The 12316-nt window shown below is 28.1% G+C and overlaps 1 protein-coding gene across 1 annotated transcript in view; it reads left to right on the top strand.

The window, feature by feature from the left end:
- The first annotated feature begins 5079 nt into the window (after window positions 1-5079).
- The window catches only part of LOC123294788, a 63515-nt gene continuing 56278 nt past the window's right edge, over window positions 5080-12316 (top strand). Inside the window, exon 1 of the mRNA XM_044875933.1 lies at window positions 5080-5372. The gene's annotated coding sequence lies outside the window, so the exon portion shown is untranslated. The remainder of the gene's footprint in view (window positions 5373-12316) is intronic.

Raw genomic sequence — 12316 nt, 5'->3', positions numbered from 1 at the left:
CTAGCAGATACCCGCCCGCTTTGCTGGGCATTTTTTCCTTTAAAAACAAAGAATATCACGATAAAGCTCTCAGATTTTAATTTTTTGGTGGGGAACTCTAACTTTTTTGAAAACTAAGTTTTGTCCATGATACTCGTTGACATTGTATAGGTCCAATAATGAAATTAACCTGATTTTCATACTTTTTAGCTCAAAATTACCACCGAGAATACTCCACCGAGTTTCATCAAATTCCAAAACAAAATTTTGTTTGCGTTTTTCTCGATTTTTTCAAAGGGGTACCCCTTAAAAAATTGCAAAAAATCGAGAAATTTTTGTTATCTCCAATTTCGATAAAACTCAGTATATAAGGTAATTTTGACCCAAAAAGCACAAAAATCGGGTGCATTTAATGAGTGGTCGAATGGCTTTTGAGATACGGACTAAAATCGATCTAAATATTACGATATCTCAGAAACACTGCATCCAAGAATGAAATTAACCTGATTTTTATACTTTTTGGATCAAAATTGCCCCCTCCACTGAGTTTCATCAAATTAAAAAACAAAATTTTTTTTTGCGTTTTTCTCGATTTTTTGTTATCTCCAATTTCGATTAAACTCAGTAAGGTAATTTGGACCTAAAAAGTAAAACTGTTTAATCTAAGAGGTCCTCCGACCGTATTGACGATTTTACTGATCATAATAATTTCAGATGAAAATATTTTCTTGTTTTTAAATACTTTTAAGAGCAAGATTTTGTGAGAGAGTCGGGGTTTTAGTTTTCGAACTTTATTTTATTTGCCGATATTATGTATAATATTAGTAAGGATATATTGTGCAATCCTGAAAAATTTACAAAAACGGAAAAGATTTTATGTATTATTAATGTGATACAAGGACAATAGAATTTTAAATTATTAACATTAGAGGAATTACTTACTTCCATTTGATTTGTAGACAGAAAATGTTTTAAATAAACAAAACATGCTTACCCTGACAATGTGGTTGTCGTATCAATTTATTTGCAATAGAAAATATATATATAGATACAGAGTAAATATGAAATAAAACACATGTTTTTATAAAAAAGAAAATTTAATAAAAAGAAAACCGACTTCCAAAGAAAACCTTTTCCAAAACAAATTAAAATGCACTAAAAAGTAAAAAATTAACGACAATATATTGTAGTTAAAATTATTGTAATTTTTGGAGGCGGTGTCAGCCAAGGAAACAACTCTGACAGAACAGTTTGCTACATTAGCTTGGCTGACACCGACTCCAAAAATAAAAATAATTTTATCTACATTATATGTTCGTAATTTTTTTACTTTTTAGTGCATATTAATTTGTTTTGGAAAAGTTTTTCTTTTAATGTCGGTTTTCATTTTGTTAAAGGTTTTTTTAATTTGGTGATTTTTAGTGAATCTGATGAACAATAACTAATTTGACACTAAAAAAAGAATCATCGAAATCGGTTGGCTTGTTATTGAGTTATTCGTCCTCTTGTCGTGCATACTTAATGCAAATTTTAGACTATTATGGTTTTCTCATGGATGCCGTTGTCAGAGCTGGACCAAAATGAAATGACTGGACCACACAGGAAGAACCAGCTTTCAAATAGATAAAGAATCATCAAAATAGGTTCACCCAGTCGAAAGTTCTGGGGTAACACACATAAAAAAAAAACCTCATATAGAACATTCTATAGATATTCTTCGTCAAAAAATGGAGAGAAGATAAATGAACCATAAGAATTTTCATGTTTAAGATGTTAATTTAATACAAATATAAAATAATGCTATGATACTAATAATGCTTTATTCAGTAGGTATTATACATTTTTGTAAAATATAGACATTAATTAATTTATATTTTACATTCATTATATAATAAATAATATTTCGGATTTATTAAAAATGTATGATTGCCAATTATATAAAAATTTTATGTGAACGAAAAAGTAGCGAATAATTTTTATTATACTAAATATTGACAAATATCTTGTTTTATAGTAATCTTAATTAAAGAGAATTGAAAAAAATACACTCGAACCAGGACTCGAACCCCATGAATCTTGGATTCATGTCAAGCGCCCTACCAATTAGGCTATTCGAGTTCTAGACACGAATGCAATTTTTTTCAACTCAATGAATTTTTTAATTTGTTTATCCACTTATTTATTATTATCCTGATTCGAGTGTATTTTTTTCAATTCTCTTTACTTAAAATTACTAGACAAGATATTTGTCAATATTTAGTTTACGCCTGTATGTAGCATATTACATCAAAAATAATCGAATAGACCATGATGTAAATATCGTATGCATAATTATAAGTAAACAACAACAATAAGTAATAATATATATATTCCCTGCACCTCCACCATTCACAAACTATCGAAAATGTTATACTGCCGTTGGTTTTAAATTACAGATGCTAAATTTCAGATCATTCATATATCCGGAAGATGGATGAAAACTGACTTGAAACATTTCAATTTCATAGAAACGTTACATCAGGTCCAGCTGATACAATCAACAGCCAATGAATTTAGGGAAACATCCTAAAATCTATACAACCAAAATACCACTACCTCAGTTACCAAATGAAGAAATCACTAAAACTGCAACTACTATAGAATGGTACATTATCATCAAGTAACATTGGCAGTATAAACATGGGCAGTGTTTGTTTTTAAAGTCAAAATTTCCCAGCAACGTAGGTGGATAACTTCAAGTTATTAAATAAAGTATATATCCTTCAAGTCATCAAGTGATTTCTTTCATCTCTCTTTAGATGATATTGCGCGGGCTGTAGCTTCTGACGGTATATTCTCCTAATCAAGCCTATGAAGAAATTTTTCATCTCATACCGTTTTCATTTCAGCTGTTGATGTTGTGAAAGTGTCATTTTTAGTCAAAATTATTTACATAACAGAATTTGCTAGAATAATTGCCCCTCTGAACTGAACAAATGTATAAAAAGCGCGAGGCCGTTAAAATTTTGGAAGAAGACAATTTCGTTGTAGGTTTTTAACCAAGAATCTGCCAACTCTTTCTGTAACGTTTTAATTTTTGAGTATTGTAGCTAGTTTTATCATAATTGATTAATACGTTTGGCGTTTTGCCCTTTTTAAAAAAAGTGTAGTCTTTTTAAAATAAATTGATAATGCACAAAAGTCTAGACATGCTGCATGGATTATACATTTTTTGAAAAGTTGATATAGCAAATTTCACGGATGCGTTTTAGATTGATAAGTACTGACTAATCAGTTTATAAAAAATGATTTTTATAAAAAATATTTATATCTTGATAATCAACGAGATTGAAGCTCACATTACATGAATTTTAAATCACGTGTTAAATTTATTAAAAAAAAACTCAATTTGGATTTGCAATCAATTTGTTTTTTATGATTTGAAATGTGATATTCTAGTAAGCTCTCACGTGCGACAATTCCTGTGGAAATAGTCATCAATGGTAGAAGAGAATAAATATATCAAGAAACAATATTTTATTAGACACTAGATTGTTTGTATATCTTCGAAAAATTTTTCAAAAGACCCTGACGAAGTTAACATTTGAAAATGAGAGTAGGAAATTACAGATAATAGGTATACACGGACAATCTATCCTGCAAGGAAGTACAAAATTTGACTTTCATTAATTTCTTTGAGTTTTTTTGCTTCATTTTAGTATGGTAAAAATATGGTTTATCACGTGAAAATTTTATTGTTAAATGTTTTTCTTTGATCGTTCATTGTAAAGACTTAAATATCAAAACTATCCATTAGACCGTAATTCCATGATGTAGATAAGTTTGGTAATCAAAAGAAATGAACTTTTATGTCTCGAGTGTCAAACTTATGAAAATTGAAATTTTTCGATTATTGTATTTAAAAAAAGGCCACTGGCAGCATAAAACAGAAACAAAAGTATGTTCACAATCGTCGGAGGGTTTGAAAAATGGAATTAAATTTTTCGATTTTTTGAATGGAACTTTCTGTTTCTTATTTCTTCATATTATGCTGTGGCATAATATGGCTGCCCAATAATGGCATAATATGGCTGTATAATGGCTGCCCAAAAAAAAAATTTGACACTTCGATTAAAATTTGTCTTTTAAAAAAGCTTATTTTTATTAGTCCTTCCATGAGAGGACTACTGGAGTTCATCATGAACTCCTGGTATATACTTAATCAACAAAGAAGCACAAGTTCGAGCTAATCAAAGCTTAGAAACAAAACAAATGCGACACTGTTCAATATTTAATCGAACAAGAAAATTATCGAAACATATTTTTCTAACAATTTACTGTGGACTATAATTAACATTTAAGAAAAGGGAAAAAAAACCTTAAAAACATTCAAAAATATTAATTTTTCTGATTTAATTTTTAATTCCTAAAACTAGGTGGAGCCGTGGATTCAACGTAATTTTCAGAAAATGATACCTATAATTAGTAAAATTAGGAAATATTACACAATCAAAATTTTCCCACAATATATTAAGATGTGTTTAGATAAATATTTCAACTAAAATTGAAGGAAAAACCTAAATAAATGAAATTCATCTGAATTTCACATTTAAATTTATAATTATGATTAATTAGAAGTAAATAATTATGTTACAATTAACTTTATATTCACCATGTATGTAATAATATCATACATTATTGAATATAGTGTTTGTATCTTCATCAGCAAACAACACTATATACTATAGGTATAAGGTAGACGACGACGCCTCCGATCCGGAGAGGTTTGAGCTGACTATTGCACTTCCATTGCGGGCAGGTGGATTGCCCCACGCGACTCGTCCACCAGTCAATTGTTAGACATCAGAGTGCGCGCATCAAAATAAAAAATAAATATTATAAAAAAAATTTTATTATTAAAAATACCGCACTTTTTAAATAAACTTTTAATGCATACACAATTTTTTTTTTATTAGAAATTATAAAAGAATTCTTTTTTAGTTTTGATGACATAAAATTTTTATTAAAAATTTATTTTTTTGGAATGTAATTAATATTTTTTTTTTTATAAATTAATAAAAAAAAAATAAAATAATTCTTGTGTAATTGTGTGTTGTTGAAAACACGTGAAATTTTAAACTCAAGCCAAAAGACCAAAAAAAAAATATTTTGAATTCCAAACGCGTGCTATTCAGAAAATAAAATATACATAAAAAAAAAGGAAGTGTAGAAGAAGTTTAACGTTTTGTCATCACATTCCAAACAGTGTGCAGCAGCAACTATACAAGAAGGCATTGCATATTATATTCACCAGAGTATTAACATCAACCTAATTCTTCTTTCTCTCTGCCCTGAGAAGAAGACTCTACCTGACCACAGACATTCCACTGACCAGTCAGTATCCATTACATCAGGTAATTATACTTTATTATTTAAATTTATTCAATAAATTTTTGGAAATTCTTTTCTTCATACAAAAATTTTGAGAAACTTGTTGATACTAACGGCATTCATTGTAAAAAATTTTTTATTAAACTAGTTTTGATTTTTTTTTTTATTAAATGCATAATAAAATTTTTTTTTTAGTTCTAAGTAAAAACATTTGTGGAAAGTACATTTGTTATTTAGAACTCAGAAAGTCGTCAAAAAATAGTATTTGTATTTCTATATTCGAAGAGGTTGCAATTTCATTGTTATGGTATTTTATGTATTTGCAAATTGAATATAGACCCGGTAAAATTCGTCGTTGAACATAAATAATTTTTGAAAGGGAAATTTTTGCAGGATCTCGCATAAAAAATGCTATCCTGAACGTAAAAATGCAGGTTGCCGGTGGGTAACCCGGTAGGATGTGTTCAAAGTATTTTTTAAAGACAAATGAATAATGTTGACCGAATCGCTTCAGAAAAAATTTTATCATATAATTGGGGTCAAAATTAACAAAAAATGTTCTTCGACGTTTTTTTCTTAATCCTTCGGTTTTTGAATAACCCCAATTATGGTAAAATTTCCGAAGCGATTCGTTAATATTATTTATTTGTTTAAAAAAATTAGATTAACATCATCCTACCGTGTTACCGATCGGCAACCTGCACTTTTATGTTCAGGAGCATTTTTTAAACGGAATCCTGTAAAAATTTTCCATTTGAAAATTTTTCATGCTCAATAACCGATTTTACGCGCGTCTAATAGATTTATACAACAATTGCTATGATTTTTGACATTTTTTTATGTCAAGGTCGATAAGTTTGATAACAATACTTGTTAAAAATCATTTTATGCTTAATTGTAGAGATGATTTATTGGTTCTGATAAGAATTCACAACTTTTAATCGATTACGAAGGTTATCATTATAAAATGAGAACCCAATAAGTACAAAAAAAAAGAAAAATTCTGTTGGTAACTCGCTAAATACGCTTGGAATGTACGCTAGGTAGATTGAAACTATCAGAGAAAGACATTTGATTTTCGAACGAATGCTACTTCGGAAAGTGTAAGTTATATTTGTATGGTTTTTGATTTTGGATAATTTCTGATTTCACTATTTAGGCAATGAATAAAGCTCTTTGGCGCCATAGCGTCTTTCCCTCCATTATCAAGAAAATTTAATTTTTAGTTTTAATTTAATTTTTAGTTTTGTACCAAGGTCGATTTGATGTAAATATGTGATAAATTAAATGAATTAATTTATGAATTTAAAGAAAAAAATTTGTCTTTAATTCTTGAGCCAGGCCCGAACGCGAGCCTACGATGTCGTAGTCAAATACTCTGTCACTAGGCCGCTGTACCTCTTTTGAAATATTTTAAGTATACCTATTTACCTTACCAAAAATCATCTGTAAGCTAGTTTTCAGTGATTTAAGGAGCGTTAAAACATAAAGCAAGTACAGTAATTTCCTTTCTAGTACCTAAATCTCTTGAAATGTATTTTTTTAAATCATTTTTCTTAAGGGTCATAATACGACACAATATACGGGCATACATACGGTTCTTATTTTTCGATATACGTATAATATTTTATTAAGGACCCTTATAGCTTTATATATAACTTAATCCTTCTTGACGTATCGAAAATTTCTTAAAACAAATTTTATAAAATATTATAAAAAGAAAAAAAATTTAACCATGTAAAAAATGTTTCTTAAGAATCATTTATTTACCTAGGTTACCTAATTACAAGAAGTTATGACAATATTTTTATCAATGACCTTCAAATCTTCAGTACAAATAGAACAAAGCAAAAAAAAATTACTTATATCTACAATGAATGATTAACCAAATATAGGCGGGGTACGGTCCGGCAAGATAGGCAAGCTTATGTCTCCATCTTATGTGTATTGGTTTAATAAAATTTATACTCGACTCAAATTTTATCATTATTTTCTGTAAGTGTTTGTCTTCAAGTTAAAATCTTTCATAATCGTCTAAAAATTTCTGAAAAAAATTTGCTGGCACTTACAAGACCTTGGCGTGAGACTGTGATTTCAAAAATTGAGATATCAATCCCATTATATCTTTATATTTCGAAGATTTAAGATACCTTTTTTATAATAATGCTATGTTAATATGGTGAATGCATAAAAGTTCAATGGCCTAAGACGTTTATAAGTCGTTTTATAACTAAGTTGATTTTAGACTAAGAGAGAGATTTTACATTGTAATTTTAGACTGTGATTCCAATTTTGTTTTCTTCTTCGCCGGATTCGAACTATTCATAAAAATGATTAGATTTTAATTTATTTAACAATATATTTATTTTATGAAAATGTTCTCTTTAAAAACTCCTTGCAGACAAAAATTAAAACCTTGCAGACAAAATAATCATTCACACTCGGTGAAAAACTCGACTACATACATAAAGATGTAGTGAATAAGTTAATTGGGGATTCCCCGCACTGATATGTTATTCATTTATTAATTTTGTTATTCTTGTAACAGTTTTCAGTAGTTTTTATTATTAGTAGTTTTCCTTCCATTTTCCTATTGAAAACACGTAATTTAAATCGGATAATATGTATTTATTAGATTGTGAATTCCATCGACGTTCGTGGTAGATATCCAATTATAAGTATATTTTCATAGCCTCTAAAATTCAAATTTCTTATCGTATTTTCAAATATCCTTGTGCCACCAGGTAGACAATACTACATTATACCGCTTGTAATACGTCTGTAAAATTTTAGAAAATTCAAACCTACAAAAGCGAGTTAAAAAAACATCACTCGTCTTATATAGAAGTGTGCAACTTGGTACCCAGGTATAATCAGGAAACAAATGATGATTCAACGTTATTTGTTTTTAAATTGATTATATAAACTAATAAAAAAAAATTGCTCACTCATTTCATTGACTCATTTCATCTCAAAGAAAGATTCTTAAAAAAAAAAAAAAACACATAATAAGGAAGACATAATATTATTTGTTTATGGTTAACCTTCTTCTCAGTTTAGAATATATTTAATTTAAAGATGCTTTAATATGAATCAAAAAAACTATTTTAATTTTTATTAAAATCTATTGTTTTACAACAAAATTATTAATATACCTACGGTAAAGTGTTGTACCTTGGAGAAAAATGTACTTTGAATCATTATTTAATTTCTTGAAAGGTATTTCTATCTATGTGACAGCAACTTTTAAGCAAATCACTACTAACGTCAAGCAGTCAATATAGTCACATTGGCAGAGTGGGTTTTACTAGACAGTTCTCTCATACATTTGATCAGAAAAGACTAACGAGTTTTAAACGAATAGAGTCTTGTTTAAAAGACCATGTTTCATTTTCACATCTCCAATGACGTCTTTGTAGTGAAGTATAAATATTACTTATTGAATGTCTCCAAGGACGATCAGTTGGGGCGATCCAAGATGGATAAGGGTGTGATCCATGGTAAATTATGGCGGTGTACCATGGATTACATATTAATAAAAAATAAATTAGGTTTTATCCGACTGTTTCTAGTGTTATATTTTAAATTCAAACAATATTCTTTACTAGCCATAGGTACTTTAATTAACCAAATTTTAACTGTTTTAGTGGATATTATTTATTACAAGCTTTTATTTAGTTTCACCTGTCCCGTTGTCTGTCTGTAATCAAATCTTGGTAGTCAAACTTGATCCACTTCCTGGTTTCCGATTGAGCGGAAATCTTGCATGCACATTTAGTTTGGATGATAATGCATAGTAAGGTTCTGGCACCCTGATTTTCCCATCACTTCCACCATATTTGATATATATATATATATATATATATATATATATATATTTTTTTTTTTTTTTAGTCTTAAATTAAAAATTTGAATAAAAAATACTTTTGAAGAGCTTTATATACAAGCTTTTATTGTACTGTTTTATTACTATTCGTAAAATCTTGAGGCGCTTCATATCAAGAATGAATTGAAAAATAACTAGGCATGTGGAGTAGATGAGGCGTTCCGATTCATTTTTCGGGTATGAGTGACTCATAGATAAAATTATTTTCTACTGTTTAGTACAATAAAAGCTTGTCCCTTAAAAAGTATTTTTTATTAAAAATTTTTTTTTAAATATTTATAAATAACGCACGTTTCATAAATTTCTTTCTTTATCAGGTTCTAAAATAAAAGATGAATTAACAGAAAGAAATAAGTACATGATGATGTTATATTTGAATAAAAGATCCTAACAATCCATGGTACGATACTCTACCGTACATCTAATTTAAAGATGTTTTAATATAAATCACAAAATTATTGTTGTTTTTATTTAAAAACTATTGTCTTAAAAATTAATGTATGTAGGTAATGTATATCTTAATAAAATAAATATATGAATTAATCATAAGAATTTAGATAATAAAATAATTAAAAATATATGTGCGCAGTTAAGGTTAACCGCATAATGAAAAAAAATAAATAAAATTTAATAAATAAATATTTTAAATTTTTTTCTACAATGTCAATAACCAATTAATATTATTATATAGGTAATTAATAAAATCAAGGTGTTTAATAATTATTAATTTATGTAAAGAAAGATGAGTAGTTATAAATTAGTAATCCTTTTGTTTTTAAAGGGTTGTCAAATAAGAGAGTTCGAATTTTAAACTTAAATTAAACAAGGTGTGTTAATTTTTGGAACTATGTTCCTTATCGCACGGTATTTGTTTGCTGGTTGGGAGCTAAAACCAAAAAAACTGCAACAGACACCAAAAACCGACATCTAGGCATGAATTGTAAGAAAATGCAAAAATATTTTTATAACTATCAAACAAGTATTTGACTTTTAAAATTAATACCTTAAATTTTCATAAAAATATCTTGTAAATAAAAAAAAGCAAGTACGAAAGGAATATAGCTCCTACTCCGTGTCCCACGACACCTCTCGATTTTTTTTTATTTGAAAAAGTATGCCATTCTATTTTATCACACCAGCCAAATAAAAATTTCACTGGGCAAAGCTTACGTGAAAAAATGCAATTCTCCGATACTCGACCATAAAGATCGAGCTCGATTTAGATTTCAAATTTTAATGACATGCTATGTGAATATTTTCTGGAACCATTTTAATTTGTTTGTAAAACGACGAAAATTCGACCATATAAGACGATATTTCACTAAAGTTACGTAGTATCCCATAAGCAACTTACTTAACTGAACAAAATTTAAAAAACCCCCGACAAATTTTTCGGGTACGGAACCCTAAACTTGCACTTGAAACATAGCTGAGAACACTCTTCAATAAATTAACTTTCATACGAAAGAAAAAAAAATCGGTGCATCCGTTTAGGCGCTACGATGCTACAGACAGGCAGACAGACAGACAGAAACATACTCATAGCGGTCAAACTTTAACACCCTTCTTTTTTAGTTTGGGGGTTAAAAAATCAATAATTTGCATATTTCATATTGTGAAACTAAACAAAAAAACCAAAACCCATCAAACTAGAATAGGACCTTTCCTATTGAGATTAATTTTTTAAATTTATTTCCGTTTAAATAAACGAAAATTATTATTAGTTATTAGTTGTAAATATTTAATCATCTTATGAAATAAATATTAAAACTCACTGTATTTACCAACTTTTTTTAAATGTGAAATTTTTATTTCAATAAATAAAAATTGAAAAATTAATAATTTTGTTCCCAAAAGTCACGTAGTCTAAAACACTCTATCAACGAATCAAATACGAGCAGTGCCTAAGATGCGATGCGAATCGCAACTGCTTTTATTTTCCAACTAAATTGGTAATTATTAAATTAAATTTGCATTAGTAGCATTTGATTGTTTCATTGTGTATGGAAAATGGGTTGTCAATTTTAAGGAGTTAATGAAAAAATTACCCAACGTCTTAAAGCAGTTTCTCGACTATATCTTGAAGCAAGTCCTATTTGCAATAAATTTAATAAATTTTGATGAGTGTAGATGACGATTACTATAAGAATATAGTACTAGATTCTATTGAAATGCAAAACCTTCACAAAGTTTAATTTAAGAAGAAATTTTTTAATTAGCTGTCTGATGTACGTTGTGTTCTGAATATGATATTATTACGAAGATTTACACAAAAAAAATCATTCCATTATAGAAATATTTTAATTTAAAAATTACAGTTTATTTTTAATTCAAAAAAAAAAATTAGCATTATACTTCTAAATGTATTTAAATTAAAATGTACAAATTTTTAACATATTATAAAGGTCACCAAATGCTTTTAAAAGAAGTATCTCATTATTGGAGAAGTATTCGTTTAATCATATGCATATGTAAATTCAAAAAAATGATCCAACTTGAAATAGCTATGACCAAAATATTTCAGACAATAAGTGAGTGTGTAGTGACAAGATTTCTCGCTTCTGTCTCGGAGGAGCTTAAAAGGATGCAGAACTACTTACTTCTCTTAGCAGAACACTTCTTAAATTCATCAAAAAAGAACGAAATTATTTCCTAAAAATATCAGTTTCTTATTTTCATCCTTTTGTCACTTGCAATCTTTATGGCTATCATTTTCCGATCTATATTAAAATTCTATATATTTCTTGGTCACCTTCTAACTATAATCGTTACAATATTGCCCTGAAAAGCAACAATAATGTTTTAATTATAACTACTCGGTTCGTTGTCTAATTAGGTGTTAAAACATAATCATTTAAGCTTCTTAATATTTTCGTGACTGTAGATCGATAAGTATTTTGTTTTATCAATTATTAAATCATTTAAGGTTTTCATAATTGATATCATGAGGCTGTCAGTGGCTCATCAATTAAATCATGGTTTTATAATTGATATTGTAAAAAAAGTTTATGTGAGATTTCTTGCACATAAGAAAAATGGTCGTATGAACTTCGAAGACAGAAATATTGGTAGAGTACCTAA

Source organism: Chrysoperla carnea, chromosome 3, assembly GCF_905475395.1.
Source record: "Chrysoperla carnea chromosome 3, inChrCarn1.1, whole genome shotgun sequence".
Classification (NCBI taxonomy): domain Eukaryota; kingdom Metazoa; phylum Arthropoda; class Insecta; order Neuroptera; family Chrysopidae; genus Chrysoperla; species Chrysoperla carnea.
Note: the sequence above shows the minus strand (reverse complement) of the source record. Positions and strands in the feature narration are given on the sequence as shown.